The 17,182-nt window shown below is 46.4% G+C and overlaps 14 non-coding genes and 1 pseudogene across 14 annotated transcripts; 6 read left to right on the forward strand and 9 right to left on the reverse strand.

Annotated features, from left to right (window-relative positions):
- Positions 1-132: 132 nt before the first annotated feature.
- Positions 133-248, forward strand: LOC135003607 (U5 spliceosomal RNA). The gene has a single exon (XR_010204607.1). It is a non-coding gene; the product is annotated as a U5 spliceosomal RNA (small nuclear RNA).
- Positions 249-518: 270 nt separating this feature from the next.
- On the forward strand, positions 519-634 carry LOC135003608 (U5 spliceosomal RNA). Its single transcript, XR_010204608.1, has one exon. It is a non-coding gene; the product is annotated as a U5 spliceosomal RNA (small nuclear RNA).
- A 286-nt stretch (positions 635-920) lies between these two features.
- On the forward strand, positions 921-1,036 carry LOC135003604 (U5 spliceosomal RNA). Its single transcript, XR_010204604.1, has one exon. It is a non-coding gene; the product is annotated as a U5 spliceosomal RNA (small nuclear RNA).
- Positions 1,037-1,311: 275 nt separating this feature from the next.
- LOC135003609 (U5 spliceosomal RNA) lies at positions 1,312-1,427 on the forward strand. Its single transcript, XR_010204609.1, has one exon. It is a non-coding gene; the product is annotated as a U5 spliceosomal RNA (small nuclear RNA).
- A 6,626-nt stretch (positions 1,428-8,053) lies between these two features.
- LOC135003599 (U1 spliceosomal RNA) lies at positions 8,054-8,217 on the reverse strand. Its single transcript, XR_010204599.1, has one exon. It is a non-coding gene; the product is annotated as a U1 spliceosomal RNA (small nuclear RNA).
- Positions 8,218-8,888: 671 nt separating this feature from the next.
- On the reverse strand, positions 8,889-9,051 carry LOC135003600 (U1 spliceosomal RNA). Its single transcript, XR_010204600.1, has one exon. It is a non-coding gene; the product is annotated as a U1 spliceosomal RNA (small nuclear RNA).
- Positions 9,052-9,203: 152 nt separating this feature from the next.
- LOC135003628 (U1 spliceosomal RNA) lies at positions 9,204-9,367 on the reverse strand. Its single transcript, XR_010204628.1, has one exon. It is a non-coding gene; the product is annotated as a U1 spliceosomal RNA (small nuclear RNA).
- Positions 9,368-10,035: 668 nt separating this feature from the next.
- LOC135003649 (U1 spliceosomal RNA) lies at positions 10,036-10,199 on the reverse strand. The gene has a single exon (XR_010204647.1). It is a non-coding gene; the product is annotated as a U1 spliceosomal RNA (small nuclear RNA).
- A 152-nt stretch (positions 10,200-10,351) lies between these two features.
- On the reverse strand, positions 10,352-10,515 carry LOC135003613 (U1 spliceosomal RNA). Its single transcript, XR_010204613.1, has one exon. It is a non-coding gene; the product is annotated as a U1 spliceosomal RNA (small nuclear RNA).
- Positions 10,516-11,185: 670 nt separating this feature from the next.
- LOC135003660 (U1 spliceosomal RNA) lies at positions 11,186-11,348 on the reverse strand. Its single transcript, XR_010204654.1, has one exon. It is a non-coding gene; the product is annotated as a U1 spliceosomal RNA (small nuclear RNA).
- Positions 11,349-11,500: 152 nt separating this feature from the next.
- Positions 11,501-11,664, reverse strand: LOC135003612 (U1 spliceosomal RNA). The gene has a single exon (XR_010204612.1). It is a non-coding gene; the product is annotated as a U1 spliceosomal RNA (small nuclear RNA).
- Positions 11,665-12,366: 702 nt separating this feature from the next.
- Positions 12,367-12,501, reverse strand: LOC135003655 (U1 spliceosomal RNA; annotated as a pseudogene).
- Positions 12,502-12,653: 152 nt separating this feature from the next.
- Positions 12,654-12,817, reverse strand: LOC135003629 (U1 spliceosomal RNA). Its single transcript, XR_010204629.1, has one exon. It is a non-coding gene; the product is annotated as a U1 spliceosomal RNA (small nuclear RNA).
- Positions 12,818-15,994: 3,177 nt separating this feature from the next.
- Positions 15,995-16,165, forward strand: LOC135003602 (U1 spliceosomal RNA). Its single transcript, XR_010204602.1, has one exon. It is a non-coding gene; the product is annotated as a U1 spliceosomal RNA (small nuclear RNA).
- A 152-nt stretch (positions 16,166-16,317) lies between these two features.
- LOC135003644 (U1 spliceosomal RNA) lies at positions 16,318-16,481 on the forward strand. The gene has a single exon (XR_010204642.1). It is a non-coding gene; the product is annotated as a U1 spliceosomal RNA (small nuclear RNA).
- Positions 16,482-17,182: the final 701 nt, after the last annotated feature.

Here is a 17,182-nt window from a genome sequence, read left to right on the forward strand (position 1 = left end):
GGCTGGGGAGGGCCGCTGCTCAGGCACATCTCTGTCAAGTAAAGGAGATTCAACTGAGGCAGCACAAGGGAACTCTCATCTGGGGACAACAACTGCAGGGAGAACACATATTTTCAGATGAAAATCTTGGTCATGCTCTGGTTTCTCTTCAGAACGAACAAATCTTTCGCCTTTTACTAAAGATTTCCGTGGAGAGGAGCAAAACTGAGTTTTACCTCAATTTTTGCATGCCCCATCTTTTTGGATTTTCTTTTATCGGTTTAAAGATAGAATGAGTGTGCTTTAATGAAAGCTCATTTGCATAGAAATTACAGTAAATGTTTGTTTCTTTTCAAACAGAACTTTCTTGACCATGCTACTTGCTTGAAAGATCTGGGAGCACATGGAATACAGTACAAACCATGCTTATAGCAAGGAGAAGCCAGGTGAGAAATCTGCTTTCTTTCAAATTGGGCGCTCACTTTGATCTGAATGAGGACTGCTGGCATGGCACTCAGGCGACAGGTGGAATCTTGGTCATGCTCTGGTTTCTCTTCAGAATGAACAAATCTTTCGCCATTTATTAAAGATTTCCGTGGAGAGGAGCAAAACTGAGTTTTATCTCAATTTTTGCATGCCCCATATTATTGGGGTTTCTTTTATCAGTTTAAGGACAGAATGAGTGTGCTTTCTTGTTGGCTTTAATGTAAGTTTATTTGTATAACAATGACAGTAAATGTCTGTTTCTTTTCAAACAGAACTTTCTTGACCATGCTACTTGCTTGAAAGATCTGGGAGCACATGGAAAAGAGTACAAACCATGCTTATAGCAAGGGGAAGCCTGGTGAGAAATCTGCTTTCTTTCTTTCAAATTGGGTGCTCACTTTGAGCTGAATGAGGACTGCTGGCATGGCACTCAGGCGACAGGTGGAATCTTGGTCATGCTCTGGTTTCTCTTCAGAACGAACAAATCTTTCGCCTTTTACTAAAGATTTCCGTGGAGAGGAGCAAAACTGAGTTTTATCTCAAATTTTGCATTCCCCATCTTATTGGGGTTTTATTTTATCTGTTTAAAGATAGAACGAGTGTGCTTTAATGTAAGCTCATTTGCATAGAAATGACAGTAAATGTTTGTTTCTTTTCAAACAGAACTTTCTTGACTATACTAATTGCTTGAAAGATCTGGGAACACATGGAAAAGAGTACAAACCATGTTTATAGCTAGGGGAAGCCTGGTGAGAAATCTGCTATCTTTCTTTCAAATTGGGTGCTCACTTTGAGCTCAATGAGAACTGCTGGCATGGCACTCAGGCGACAGGTGGAATCTTGGTCATGCTCTGGTTTCTCTTCAGAACTAACAAATATTTCGCCTTTTATTAAAGATTTCCGTGGAGAGGAGCAAAACTGAGTTTTATCTCAATTTTTGCATGCCCCATATTTTTGGGGTTTCTTTTATCAGTTTAAAGACAGAACGAGTGTGCTTTCTTGTTAGCTTTAATGTAAGTTGCCATAGATGCAGTGAAACACACGTGTAGGGCACGGCGTGTCCGCGTGTATTTGACTCATGTGAAATGTTATAAAACAAAAATATATGATTATGATGTTAGCTGTTAGTCTCCACTAATAGGGAATAGAAGCTGAGCTATAAGAAAGGAATACACTAGATATGATGTCACTTAGCAGATACAATGTCTAAAGTGCATACAGATAGCTACTAATAACTCTTGATAAGAAAGTATATCAGTGTGGGTATATTTATATGATGGGATATTGGGACTAGTGAATATATATCACTCCTGCTGTCCAGATTGGCAATAACCAGACAATTATGATAAGAGTAGAGATGTCACATGGGCTGCTATAGATATTAATTTAATGCTGTATGTGTCATTTGTTACAAATGGATACATTTTCTATGAGTCAGCCTAGCAGCTGCATGTTCTAACAGAACACTATCCTCACACAGAATCTGCTAACCTTGAGATAACTAAATGACAGTGTGTAACAGTCTCTTTACTATAAGACTGTTACAAAGTAATATATATATTTGAAGTCAGTCTAGCAGCTGTGTGTTCCAGCAGTTTATAAGACAAAGAAAATCTCCTATTGTGGAATCTAGACACATGGGACTGCTGGCCTGTGTCATACTATTTCTATGTAATACCAGTAACATGTATATAACTGTTACATAATTGTTACAAATGGATAAATCTTTGAGTCAGCCTAGCAGCTGCATGTCCTAACAGGACACCATAAATCCTTTACAGTGTAACAAATTGATTGGTAACACTTAAAGGCTGGAGAGCAGTTATATGCCTTACTAGCATACTCAATATACCACATTATTACACCAGTTACCACGATTATTGACAGCGCATTTGATATATTATATTACCCTCACACTGAGTCTGTTTACCTTTAGATAACTAAGTGACCGAATATGTAACAGTTTCTCTATCATAAGACTGTTACAAAGTGAGATAGATATATTTGGAAGTCAGTCAAACAGCTGTGTGTTTCAGCGGTTTATAAGAAAATTCCTCATTGTGGAATCTGGACCACTAAGGGTTATTATATATATAGCACATGGAATTGCCACATCTCCCTATATGATAATTTCATTACACTGTAACATAATAAGAATTAACTCTTTAACAGTGTAAATAGAGAGTAATGAATCTCTGACACATGGAATATATTATTTCTTAGATGAATTGGATAAACCATTATGACAGACACTTTGCTTCCTAATAAGAATTGAGGTGGCTATACCTCTAAGGAAAGCATTATTGCCTACGCCTAGATCAGATTAAATAAGATCTGGCTGAATATATGAAGGAAGGTTGCTATTTATATGAGAATTGGAATTGCTATATTCCTTAAGGCAACCCCACCGATTGATATATGTTGTCAATTAAGTATATCTGAACGGCTATATCTGGACCAGATTTAATAAGATCTGGCTGATTATATGAAGGAGGGCTGCTATTTATATTGGAATTGCCATATTCCTTAAGGCAACCGCACCTGTTGGTATATCTCGCCAATTAACTATATCTAAACAGCTAAATTAAAGCTATTCATCATTTTTTTAGTTTGGATATTAATAAATATGATCTTTCCATGATGCATAGAGATTTCCCTATCAAGTGATTCCTTATCCGATATAGAAAGCTATCCCCCTGTGGTATTGAATTTAGGAATATAGTCTTAGGGGACACAGAGAAATAAGTGATCCCCATCTACCTAAGCACCCCACAAATTGGAGGTTAGCTTACCGGTTATACTCAATCACCCCCACAAATTCGCCAATGGGGATGGCTTCCCGGGAGGTAACCCCTATTGAGTGAAGGGAGTATATAGGATACGACCCAGTGGTACCTGACGACATAGATACTAAGCGCTATTTAATAACATTACGCTAGAAAGTGATTATTAGCAACATATATATCTATATAAACAACCCCGCCAGGGTTGTGCCTTCAAAAATAATCACACACGGACACGCTTTTTAAACCTTTTTTTCACATCTCTTTATTCTTCTTATGCACATGTATGTTAGTTCTGTGATTTTAACCTTTATGTTTCACTGCAGTTTGGGATAATAATATTAATATTTATCCAATTTTAATACATACTTAATAAAGGTTATATTTTATGATTCATTCATTCTGTCCAGTGCGTCAACAGTGCAGATTTCTTCTTGTTTTTTCTCCCAAATTCTATAACAATGACAGTAAATGTTGTTTCTTTTCAAACAGAACTTTCTTGACCATGCTACTTGCTTGAAAGATCTGGGAGCACATGGAAAACAGTACAAACCATGCAGTATCACAAGAGCCTTTATTTGATCTTTCATGAAGATAGAGCAGAATTGAGGACACGTCAACAATTTCAGCCGAAGGTGGTTCATCTTTCCACATGGTGCCTTTGGCCACTGACACCTTCGTTGAGTCAAAGTCTCTGGCTGTGGTCAGAACTTTGAAAATTTATGTCACCAGAACGGTTCAGATTAGGAAAACAGAGGCTCTGTTTGTCCTGTATGCTCCCAACAGGATTGGGTGTCCTGCTTCCATGTAGACCATTATGCGCTGGATCTGTGGTAAGATTCAGCATGCTCATTCCATGGCAGGATTGCCGTTACTGAATTAGGTGAAGACCCATTCTACTAGAAAGGTGGGTTCATCCTGGGCAGCTGGTCGGGGAGTCTCGGCATTGCAACTTTGCCGAGCAGCTATTTAGTAAACACTTTTGCTAAGTTTTACAAGTTTGATACCTTGGCTGATGATAACCTCAAGTTGGGTCATTCGGTGCTGCAGAGTCGTACGCACTCTCCCACCCGTTCAAGAGCTTTGGTATAACCCCATGGTTCTTAATGTGACCCCAGCATCCTCTAGGTCGTATGAGAAAATAGGATTTTAATACCTACCGGTAAATCCTTTTCTCTTAGTCCGTAGAGGATGCTGGGCACCCGTCCCAGTCCATACTGTGTCTGCAGTTATTACTTGTGGTTATACACATGTTATGTTATGGTTCTGGTCAGCTTTTTGCTGCAATTGTTCATGCCGTTGGCTTGTGTTCTGTTGAATGCCACGTTCTGCGGCATGCTTAAGGTGTGAGCTGGTAAGATGCTCACCTTAGTTTAACAATAAATCCTTTCCTCGAAATGTCCGTCTCCCTGGGCACAGTTCCTATAACTGGAGTCTGGAGGAGGGGCATAGAGGGAGGAGCCAGTTCACACCCTTTGAAAGTCTTAAAGTGCCCATGTCTCTTGCGGATCCCGTCTATACCCCATGGTTCTTAATGTGACCCCAGCATCCTCTACGGACTAAGAGAAAAGGATGCCCTTGCGCACTATCCTGACTTCTCCTCCCGTCTGCTTACTTTGTGCCTTCCAACGCACAATGCGAACTACAGGTGGTGCTGCAGGGCCCACACCCTTTTACTTGCCTTACAGAACAGCTCTGGAGCTGTTACAGTGCCCAGCTGCTGCAAGAAATCAGCTTGAATGCTTCAGGGGATGGGGCATGGCCAACATGAGCCCCACACCAAAGTAGGGTGGGGGTGTTTAATGCGAACTAGGGGTCATCCAAGCACCGCAAAAGGCCGCCATGCCCTGCATGCCCCTTTTCTCTTTTCATATGCAGATGAGGGTTCCAGCCAACTTTGGCCCACATCTTGGATGACATCACCGTATGCAAATCCGTCTTCTGCAGACCTTCCCCCAGGAATGCTTGTACTAGTTGTTGCATATGGTTTGATATTTGATGGTGCTTCAATATTAGGCAGCCTTCCACCCTCCCATGTTCATCTGAACAGATGTGGTCTCCCTGCAGTTGTTGTCCCCAGACGAGAGTTCCCTTGTGCGTCCTCAGTTGAATCTCCTTAACTTGACGGGGGAGGGGCTGCCCGAGCAGCCACCCTCCCCAGCCCTATCCCAACTCATACTTATTTTGCATATGAGATCTCTTGATCATGAAGATTGTTCTCACAGGGTGAGGTTCATCCATTATATTTTAAAATAGGAAGGTACAAATTACATATTTGAATTGCATCTATGTGCTGGATTCAAATGTCCCCCCCCCCCTTCCTTTCTCAATTGTGCCCGTCAGCAGCTATTCTAAGGTTGCTGCCAATGGGTGTGACACATTAATTTCTTCTGTTGGGTACACTGGACTCCACAAGGATTCACATTGGGGTGTAGAGTAGGATCTTGATCTGAGGCACCAACCGGCTCAAAGCTTTTGACTGTTCCCAAGATGCTCAGCGCATCCTCCTCTATAACCCCGCTTCCATGAACAGGGAGCTCAGTTTGTAGTTGGTGCCTTCAGTAGCAGGCCACTTAACAGGGGCCTGCCTCAGGCAGCCTATTCTTAGCTATTAATTTTGACAAGAAAAGAAGAACTTGTTTTATGAGAATCTACAAGGGCTGCAGCAGGCTAGGTCTAATAGACATCTTTACTGCAGCTTCATCACTCCCAGCGGCGCTGTATACTCCCGTGCCCTGGTTGCTGGGTCACTGCAGCGGAGGCTCCAGTTTCTTCCTAAGGTCAGTCACACACACACCGCCCTTCCGGATCACGAGGCCGCTGATGAAGGGGAGCGTGGCCGTAGGGGGTGGACCGTGTGCGCACTGGCGTGGACACTGATTACTGGGCAGCCGCTCCACTAGCCACCAGGTACAGTTAAGGAGCACAGGTCTGGGAGTTTTACTCCTATATTAACCCAATTTTGTACTGCCCGCAGCGCATTGTGATAGGTAATAGGGCCTGATTCAGGTTGGAATGCAATCACAATAAGCGATCCAACTGCAAAAATTGCTAACAGCATACGCATGTGCCTGCATTTTCTGCGGCACCCTGCAGAGAATGCGATCGCCTCTGCCTGTCAATCGGGGCGGGGGGGGGAGAGGGGGGTCAGCAACACTCCATTTCCAAGTCAGGGATGGAGCGGTGCGGGGGCAAGGCTTCAAAATGGGGTCTGCAACGGAGGAGACACAGGGGGCGTGGTCACAGCGGCTGTATGACATCACATTCAGCCGCTGTGATCACAAAAATGGTGGCGGCTTCCTGCGCGCACATACAGTTTGCACCAGCAGGAGGCTACACCATTTTTTATGATCACGCTGAACTGCAGTGCGACTGCAATTACAGCATGGTCAAGAATGGAGGCGTCATGCTGGGTGGCCATGCCCTGTCACTGTGCAGGAGCCAGCACCGCACACACACTAGTCCCCGGGTGCAGCCCCCAACCCCCGGGACACCCGGAGCAACAAAATGTAGATTCAGGCCACCAGGCCACGCCCCTACCTATGAAACCATGCCTCCTTTTTACCATTGCGCTGCTTATCTGCGCGCACTGCATTACAATCTCCTTCGCCACCTCTCTGGGTGTCACCAGTGATAGTGACACCTCTGCCATGCTTGTAGCAGCTTGTCCTAAGATCTACGCCTCAAGCCCTGAGTGTTTGCCCTTGTGACTTGTTGATCATCATAGCGAAGCAGATGCTTACAGAAAACTGCAGGGGCTTAGATTGAAAATAAAAAAATTGATGGGTATAAGGTAGAGAGGAGCGGGTTCGGTTCTCCGAGAACCGAATTCCCGACGAACTCCATGTGGTTTACACTGGTCCGAGGCAGGCTCGGTTGTTCCCGCCTGACTCGGAAAACCTGAACAAGGGAAAATGTCATCATCCCGCTGTCGGATTCTCTCGAGATTCGGATTCCATATAAAGAGCTGCGCGTTGCCGCCATTTTTACTCGTGCATTGAAGAGAGAGCGGAGAGGACGTGGCTATGTTCTCTCAGTGGAAATCTCAATATCAGTGCTCAGTATCAGTGGTTACTTATTGCTGCTCAGTAATACTAGTAGTGTGTCTCTCCTGCTCAGTGTCAGTTCTCAGTAGTATCCTCATCAGTGCTCAGTATCACTGCTCATTGTCTTGTGCTGCATTGTGGTGCTCAGCATACTACAGTACATTACTAATAGTCCAGTGCTGCATCTTGCTGCTCAGTGTCAGTTCTAGTATCCTCATCAGTGCTCACTATCACTGCTCATTACATTGTGGTGTTCTGTATACTACAGTAACATAGTAATATAGTAACATATAGTAACATAGTTTTTGAGGTTGAATAGAGGCAAATTGCCCATCGTGTTCAACCTGTTTTAAGTTGTGATGATTCTACATACTTGCTGAATAATGTTTTATGACTAGTTAGCTACTATAACTCATGTTACCCCCGGATTAACCATGTTGATATTTTAAGTATTATAACCTTGGATAGCTTTTTCATTCAGAAATGTATCCATTCCTTTTTTAAATCCAATTACAGAGTCCGCCATTACCACCTTCCCTGGCAGGGAATTCCACATCCTGATTGCCCTAACAGTGAACATCATAGTATCTCACCTGGCAGGTAAGTAGGAGTTGGGCTAGAGCTGTGGAGGATTGCTGCTCGGGCACCCCCTGTCAAGTGAAGGAGATCCAACTGAGGCAGCACAAGGGAACTCTCGAAAGAAGAACAAGGCTAGAGGAAGATCTGAGACAAAGAAATCTGACTTTTACCAGAGCTGACCAGAGGAAAGCACAAACGCAGTCCCCCACTACCACAAATAATGCAGTCGAGTTTCCCACATTTGGGGAAATCACAGGGGTCAGCATACCCAGAGTGCAATGAATGAACCTCACCCTGGGAGAACAATCTTCATGACCATGGTATCTCCTATGCAAAATAAGTATGATTTGGGATAGGGCTGGGGAGGGCCGCTGCTCAGGCACATCTCTGTCAAGTAAAGGAGATTCAACTGAGGCAACACAAGGGAACTCTCATCTGGGGACAACAACTGCAGGGAGAACACATATTTTCAGATGAACATGGGAGGGCAGAAGGCTGCCTAACACTGAAGCACCCCCAAACAACAAACCAAATGCAACTACTAGTGCAAGCATTCCTGGGGGAAGGCCTGCAGCAGATGGATTTGCATATGGTGATGTCATCCAAGCAGTGGGTCAAAGTTGGCTTCAACCCTCGTCTGCATATGAAAATAAAAAAGGGGTGTGCAGGGCATGGCGGCCTTTTGCGGCGCTTGGATGACCCCTAGTTTGCATTAAACACCTCCACCTTCCTTCGGTGTGGGGCTCATGTTGGCTATGCCCCAGCCCCTGAAGCATTCAAGCTGATTTCTTGCAGCAGCTGGGCACTGTAACAGCTCCAGAGCTGCTCTGTAAAGCAAGTAAAAGGGTGTGGGCCCTGCAGCACTACCTGTAGTTTGCATTGTGCGTTGGAAGGCACAAAGTAAGCAGACGGGAGAAGTCAGGATAGTGCACAAGGGCATAGAAGGGAGCGGCTCAAGAAAAGAGAAGTGGAAACAGACAGCAAACTAGGCTGGAGAGAGACCTGAGACAAAGAGATCTGAATTATACGAGAGCCGACCAGAGGAAACACAAATTATGTAATCAAGTGTCCCACATTTGGGGAAATCGTAGGAGCAGCACACCCAGAGTGCATTGGGTGAGCCTTGCCCTGGGAGAAGCACCTTCCTGATCATAGTATCTCACCTGGCAGGTAAGTAGGAGTTGGGCTAGAGCTGGGGAGGGTCGCTGTTCGGGCACCCCCCTGTCAAGTGAAGGAGATCCAACTGAGGCAGCACAAGGAAACTCTCGAAAAAAGAACAAGGCTAGAGGAAGATCTGAGACAAAGAAATCTGACTTTTACCAGAGCTGACCAGAGGAAAGCACAAACACAGTCCCCCACTACCACAAATAATGCAGTCGAGTTTCCCACATTTGGGGAAATGACAGGGGTCAGCATACCCAGAATGCAATGAATGAACCTCACCCTGGGAGAACAATCTTCATGACAATGGTATCTCCTATGCAAAATAAGTATGATTTGGGATAGGGCTGGGGAGGGCCGCTGCTCAGGCACATCCCTGTCAAGTAAAGGAGATTCAACTGAGGCAGCACAAGGGAACTCTCATCTGGGGACAACAACTGCAGGGAGAACACATATTTTCAGATGAACATGGGAGAGCAGAAGGCTGCCTAATACTGAAGCACCCCCAAACAACAAACCAAATGCAACAACTAGTACAAGCATTCCTGGGAAAAGGTCTGCAGAAGACGGATTTGCATACGGTGATGTCATCCAAGCAGTGGGCCAAAGTTGGCTGGAACCCTCATCTGCATATGAAAAGAGAAAAGGGGTATGCAGGGCATGGCGGCCTTTTGCGGCGCTTGGATGACCCTTAGTTCGCATTAAACACCTCCACCCTCCGTCGGTGTGGGGCTCATGTTGGCTATGCCCCAGCCCCTGAAGCATTCAAGCTGATTTCTTGCAGCAGCTGGGCACTGTAACAGCTCCAGAGCTGCTCTGTAAGGCAAGTAAAAGGGTGTTGGCCCTGCAGCACTACCTGTAGTTTGCATTGTGCGTTGGAAGGCACAAAGTAAGCAGACAGGAGAAGTCAGGAGAGTGCACAAGGGCAAGGGCAGGGGCTCAAGAAAAGAGAAGTGGAAACAGACAGCAAACTAGGCTGGAGAGAGACCTGAGACAAAGAGATCTGAATTATACGAGTAGCCGACCAGAGGAAACACAAATTATGTAGTCAAGTGTCCCACATTTGGGGAAATCGTAGGAGCAGCACACCCAGAGTGCAATGGGTGAGCCTTGCCCTGGGAGAAGCACCTTCCTGATCATAGTATCTCACCTGGCAGGTAAGTAGGAGTTGGGCTAGAGCTGGGGAGGGTCGCTGCTCGGGCACCCCCCTGTCAAGTGAAGGAAATCCAACTGAGGCAGCACAAGGAAACTCTCAAAAAAAGAACAAGGCTAGAGGAAGATCTGAGACAAAGAAATCTGACTTTTACCAGAGCTGACCAGAGGAAAGCACAAACACAGTCCCCCACTACCACAAATAATGCAGTCGAGTTTCCCACATTTGGGGAAATCACAGGGGTCAGCATACCCAGAATGCAATGAATGAACCTCACCCTGGAAGAACAATCTTCATGACCATGGTATCTCCTATGCAAAATAAGTATGATTTGGGATAGGGCTGGGGATGGCCGCTGCTCAGGCACATCTCTGTCAAGTAAAGGAGATTCAACTGAGGCAGCACAAGAGAACTCTCATCTGGGGACAACAACTGCAGGGAGAACACATATTTTCAGATGAACATGGGAGAGCAGAAGGCTGCCTAATACTGAAGCACCCCAAACAACAAACCAAATGCAACAACTAGTACAAGCATTCCTGGGGGAAGGTCTGCAGAAGACGTATTTGCATACGGTGATGTCATCCAAGCAGTGGGCCAAAGTTGGCTGGAACCCTCATCTGCATATGAAAAGAGAAAAGGGGTATGCAGGGCATGGCGGCCTTTTGCGGCGCTTGGATGACCCTTAGTTCGCATTAAACACCTCCACCCTCCGTCGGTGTGGGGCTCATGTTGGCTATGCCCCAGCCCCTGAAGCATTCAAGCTGATTTCTTGCAGCAGCTGGGCACTGTAACAGCTCCAGAGCTGCTCTGAAAGGCAAGTAAAAGGGTGTGGGCCCTGCAGCACTACCTGTAGTTTGCATTGTGCGTTGGAAGGCACAAAGTAAGCAGACAGGAGAAGTCAGGAGAGTGCACAAGGGCATAGAAGGCAGCGGCTCAAGAAAAGAGAAGTGGAAACAGACAGCAAACTAGGCTGGAGAGAGACCTGAGACAAAGAGATCTGAATTATACGAGAGCCGACCAGGGGAAACGCAAATTATGCAGTCAAGTTTCCCACATTTGGGGAAATCGCAGGAGCAGCACACCCAGAGTGCAATGGGTGAGCCTTGCCCTGGGAGAAGCACCTTCATGATCATAGTATCTCACCTGGCAGTTATGTAGGAGTTGGGCTAGAGCTGGGGAGGGTCGCTGCTCGGGTACCCCCCTGTCAAGTGAAGGAGATCAAACTGAGGCAGCACAATGGAACTCTCGAAAGAAGAACAAGGCTAGAGGAAGATCTGAGACAAAGAAATCTGACTTTTACCAGAGCTGACCAGAGGAAAACACAAACACAGTCCCCCACTACCACAAATAATGCAGTTGAGTTTCCCACATTTGGGGAAATCACAGGGGTCAGCATACCCAGAATGCAATGAATGAACCTCACCCTGGGAGAACAATCTTTATGACCATGGTATCTCCTATGCAAAATAAGTATGATTTGGGATAGGGCTGGGGAGGGCCGCTGCTCAGGCACATCTCTGTCAAGTAAAGGAGATTCAACTGAGGCAGCACAAGGGAACTCTCATCTGGGGACAACAACTGCCGGGAGAACACATATTTTCAGATGAACATGGGAGGGCAGAAGGCTGCCTAATACTGAAGCACCCCCAAACAACAAACCAAATGCAACAACTAGTACAAGCATTCCTGGGGGAAGGTCTGCAGAAGACGGATTTGCATACAGTGATGTCATCCAAGCAGTGGGCCAAAGTTGGCTGGAACCCTCATCTGCATATGAAAAGAGAAAAGGGGTATGCAGGGCATGGCGGCCTTTTGCGGCGCTTGGATGACCCTTAGTTCGCATTAAACACCCCCACCCTACTTCGGTGTGGGGCTCATGTTGGCCATGCCCCAGCCCCTGAAGCATTCAAGCTGATTTCTTGCAGCAGCTTGGCACTGTAACAGCTCCAGAGCTGCTCTGTAAGGCAAGTAAAAGGGTGTGGGCCCTGCAGCACTACCTGTAGTTTGCATTGTGCATCGGAAGGCACAAAGTAAGCAGACAGGAGGAGAAGTCAGGATAGTGCACAAGGGTATAGAAGGGAGGGGCTCAAGAAAAAAGAAGTGGAAACAGACAGCAAACTAGGCTGGAGAGAGACCTGAGACAAAGAGATCTGAATTATATGAGAGCCGACTAGGGGAAACACAAATTATGCAATCAAGTTTCCCATATTTGGGGAAATCGCAGGGGCAGCACACCCAGAGTGCAATGGGTGAGCCTTGCCCTGGGAGAAGCAACTTCATGATCATAGTATCTCACCTGGCAGGTAAGTAGGAGTTGGGCTAGAGCTGGGGAGGGTCGCTGCTCGGGCACCCCCCTGTCAAGTGAAGGAGATCCAACTGAGGCAGCACAAGGGAACTCTTGAAAGAAGAACAAGGCTAGAGGAAGATCTGAGACAAAGAAATCTGACTTTTACCAGAGCTGACCAGAGTAAAGCACAAACACAGTCCCCCACTACCACAAATAATGCAGTTGAGTTTCCCACATTTGGGGAAATCACAGAGGTCAGCATACCCAGAACGCAATGAATGAACCTAACCCTGGGAGAACAATCTTCATGACCATGGTATCTCCTATGCAAAATAAGTATGATTTGGGATAGGGCTGGGGAGGGCCGCTGCTCAGGCACATCTCTGTCAAGTAAAGGAGATTCAACTGAGGCAGCACAAGGGAACTCTCATCTGGGGACAACAACTGCAGGGAGAACACATATTTTCAGATGAACATGGGAGGGCAGAAGGCTGCCTAATACTGAAGCACCCCCAAACAACAAACCAAATGCAACAACTAGTGCAAGCATTCCTGGGGGAAGGCCTGCCGCAGATGGATTTGCATATGGTGCTGTCATCCAAGCAGTGGGTCAAAGTTGGCTTCAACCCTCGTCTGCATATGAAAAGAGAAAAGGGGCATGCAGGGCATGGCGGCCTTTTGCGGCGCTTGGCTGACCCCTAGTTTGCATTAAACACCTCCACCCTCCGTCGGTGTGGGGCTCATGTTGGCTATGCCCCAGCCCCTGAAGCATTCAAGCTGATTTCTTGCTGCAGCTGGGCACTGTAACAGCTCCAGAGCTGCTCTGTAAGGCAAGTAAAAGGGTGTGGGCCCTGCAGCACTACCTGTAGTTTGCATTGTGCGTTGGAAGGCACAAAGTAAGCAGACAGGAGAAGTCTGGAGAGTGCACAAGGGCATAGAAGGCAGCGGCTCAAGAAAAGAGAAGTGGAAACAGACAGCAAACTAGGCTGGAGAGAGACCTGAGACAAAGAGATCTGAATTATACGAGAGCCGACCAGGGGAAACACAAATTATGCAGTCAAGTTTCCCACAGGAGTATATAGGATACGACCCAGTGGTACCTGACGACATAGATACTAACAGCTATTTAATAACATTACGCTAGAAAGTGATTATTAGCAACATATATATCTATATAAACAACCCCGCCAGGGTTGTGCCTTCAAAAATAATCACACACGGACACGCTTTTTAAACCTTTTTTTCACATCTCTTTATTCTTCTTATGCACATGTATGTTAGTTCTGTGATTTTAACCTTTATGTTTCACTGCAGTTTGGGATAATAATATTAATATTTATCCAATTTTAATACATACTTAATAAAGGTTATATTTTATGATTCATTCATTCTGTCCAGTGCGTCAACAGTGCAGATTTCTTCTTGTTTTTTCTCCCAAATTCTATAACAATGACAGTAAATGTTGTTTCTTTTCAAACAGAACTTTCTTGACCATGCTTCTTGCTTGAAAGATCTGGGAGCACATGGAAAACAGTACAAACCATGCAGTATCACAAGAGCCTTTATTTGATATTTCATGAAGATAGAGCAGAATTGAGGACACGTCAACTATTTCTGCCGAAGGTGGTTCATCTTTCCACATGGTGCCTTTGGCCACTGACACCTTCGTTGAGTCAAAGTCTCTGGCTGTGGTCAGAACTTTGAAAATTTATGTCACCAGAACGGTTCAGATTAGGAAAACAGAGGCTCTGTTTGTCCTGTATGCTCCCAACAGGATTGGGTGTCCTGCTTCCATGTAGACAATTATGCGCTGGATCTGTGGTAAGATTCAGCATGCTCATTCCACGGCAGGATTGCCGTTACTGAATTAGGTGAAGACCCATTCTACTAGAAAGGTGGGTTCATCCTGGGCAGCTGGTCGGGGAGTCTCGGCATTGCAACTTTGCCGAGCAGCTATTTAGTAAACACTTTTGCTAAGTTTTACAAGTTTTAGAGTAAAGGAGATTCAACTGAGGCAGCACAAGGGAACTCTCATCTGGGGACAACAACTGCAGTGAGAACACATATTTTCAGATGAACATGGGAGGGCAGAAGGCTGCCTAATACTGAAGCACCCCCAAACAACAAACCAAATGCAACAACTAGTACAAGCATTCCTGGGGGAAGGTCTGCAGAAGACGGATATGCATATAGTGATGTCATCCAAGCAGTGGGCCAAAGTTGGCTGGAACCCTCATCTGCATATGAAAAGAGAAAAGGGGTATGCAGGGCATGGCGGCCTTTTGCGGCGCTTGGATGACCCTTAGTTCGCATTAAACACCCCCACCCTCCTTCGGTGTGGGGCTCATGTTGGCCATGCCCCAGCCCCTGAAGCAGCTTGGGCACTGTAACAGCTTCAGAGCTGCTCTGTAAGGCAAGTAAAAGGGTGTGGGCCCTGCAGCACTACCTGTAGTTTGCATTGTGCATTGGAAGGCACAAAGTAAGCAGACAGGAGGAGAAGTCAGGATATTCCACAAGGGTATAGAAGGGAGGGGCTCAAGAAAAAAGAAGTGGAAAACAGACAGCAAACTAGGCTGGAGAGAGACCTGAGACAAAGAGATCTGAATTATATGAGAGCCGACCAGGGGAAACACAAATTATGCAGTCAAGTTTCCCACATTTGGGGAAATCGCAGGGGCAGCACACCCAGGTGAGATACTATAATCAGGAAGGTGCTTCTCCCAGGGCAAGGCTCAGCCCATGCACACTGGGTGTGCTGCTCCTACGATTTCCCCCCAAATGTGGGACACTTGACTGCATAATTTGTGTTTCCTCTGTCGGCTCTCGTATAATTCAGATCTCTTTGTCTCAGGTCTCTCTCCAGCCTAGTTTGCTCTCTGTTTCCACTTCTTTTTTCTTGAGCCCCTCCCTCTATACCCTTGTGCACTATCCTGACTTCTCCTCCCGTCTGCTTACTTTGTGCCTTCCAATGCACAATGCAAACTACAGGTAGTGCTGCAGGGCCCCACACCCTTTTACTTGCCTTACAGAGCAGCTCTGGAGCTGTTACAGTGCCCAGCTGCTGCAAGAAATCAACTTGAATGCTTCATGGGATGGGGCATGGAGCCAACATGAGCCCCACACCAAAGGAGGGTGGGGGTGTTTAATGCGATCTAGGGGTCATCCAAGCACCGCAAAAGGCCGCCATGCCCTGCACGCCCCTTTTCTCTTTTCATATGCAGATGAGGGTTGAAGCCAACTTTGACCCACTGCTTGGATAACATCACCATATGCAAATCCATCTGCTGCAGGCCTTCCCCCAGGAATGCTTGCACTAGTTGTTGCATTTGGTTTGTTGTTTGGGGGGTGCTTCAGTATTAGGCAGCCTTCTGCCCTTCCCATGTTCATCTGAAAATATGTAGTTCTCCCTGCAGTTGTTGTCCCCATATGAGAGTTCCCTTGTGCTGCCTCAGTTGAATCTCCTTTACTTGACAGAGATGTGCCTGAGCAGCGGCCCTCCCCAGCCCTATCCCAAATCATACTTATTTTGCATAGGAGACACCATGGTCATGAAAATTGTTTCACCCAGGGTGAGGTTCATTCATTGCATTCTGGGTATGCTGACCCCTGTGATTTACCCCAAATGTGCGGAAACTCGCCTGCCATTATTTGTGGTAGTTGAGGGAGACTGTGTTTGTGTTTTCCGCTGGTCAGCTCTGGTAAAAGTCAGATTTCTTTTTCTCAGATCTTCCTCTAGCCTTGTTCTTCTTTCGAGAGTTCCATTGTGCTGCCTCAGTTGGATCTCCTTCACTTGACAGGGGGGTGCCCGAGCAGCGACCCTCCCCAGCTCTAGCCCAACTCCTACTTACCTGCCAGGTGAGATACTATGATCTTGAAGGTGCTTCTCCCAGGGCAAGGCTCAACCATTGCACTCTGGGTGTGCTGCCCCCTGCGATTTCCCCAAATATGGGAAACTTGACTGCATAATTTGTGTTTCCCCTGGTCGGCTCTCGTATAATTCAGATCTCTTTGTCTCAGGTCTCTCTCCAGCCTAGTTTGCTGTCTGTTTCCACTTCTCTTTTCTTGAGCCGCTCCCCTTCTATGCCCTTGCGCACTATCCTGACTTCTCCCGTCTGCTTACTTTGTGCCTTCCAACGCACAATGCGAACTACAGGTAGTGCTGCAGGGCCCACACCCTTTTATTGGCCTTACAGAGCAGCTCTGGAGCTGTTACAGTGCCCAGCTGCTGCAAGAAATCAGCTTGAATGCTTCAGGGGCTGGGGCATAGCCAACATGAGCCCCACACCGAAGGAGGGTGGAGGTGTTTAATGCGAACTAGGGGTCATCCAAGCGCCGCAAAAGGCCGCCATGCCCTGCATAACCCTTTTTCTCTTTTCATATGCAGATGAGGGTTCCAGCCAACTTTGGCCCACTGCTTGGATGACATCACCGTATGCAAATTCGTCTCCTGCAGACCTTCCCCCAGGAATGCTTGTACTAGTTATTGCATATGGTTTGATATTTGATGGTGCTTCAGTATTAGGGCAGCCTTCCGCCCTCCCATGTTCATCTGAAAAAATGTGGTCTCCCTGCAGTTGTTGTCCCAGACGAGAGTTCCCTTGTGCTTCCTCAGTTGAATCTCCTTAACTTGACGGGGGAGGGGCTTGCCCGAGCAGCCACCCTCCCCAGCCCTATCCCAACTCATACTTATTTTGCATATGAGATC

This window comes from Pseudophryne corroboree, unplaced genomic scaffold (genome assembly GCF_028390025.1).
Source record: "Pseudophryne corroboree isolate aPseCor3 unplaced genomic scaffold, aPseCor3.hap2 scaffold_1892, whole genome shotgun sequence".
Classification (NCBI taxonomy): domain Eukaryota; kingdom Metazoa; phylum Chordata; class Amphibia; order Anura; family Myobatrachidae; genus Pseudophryne; species Pseudophryne corroboree.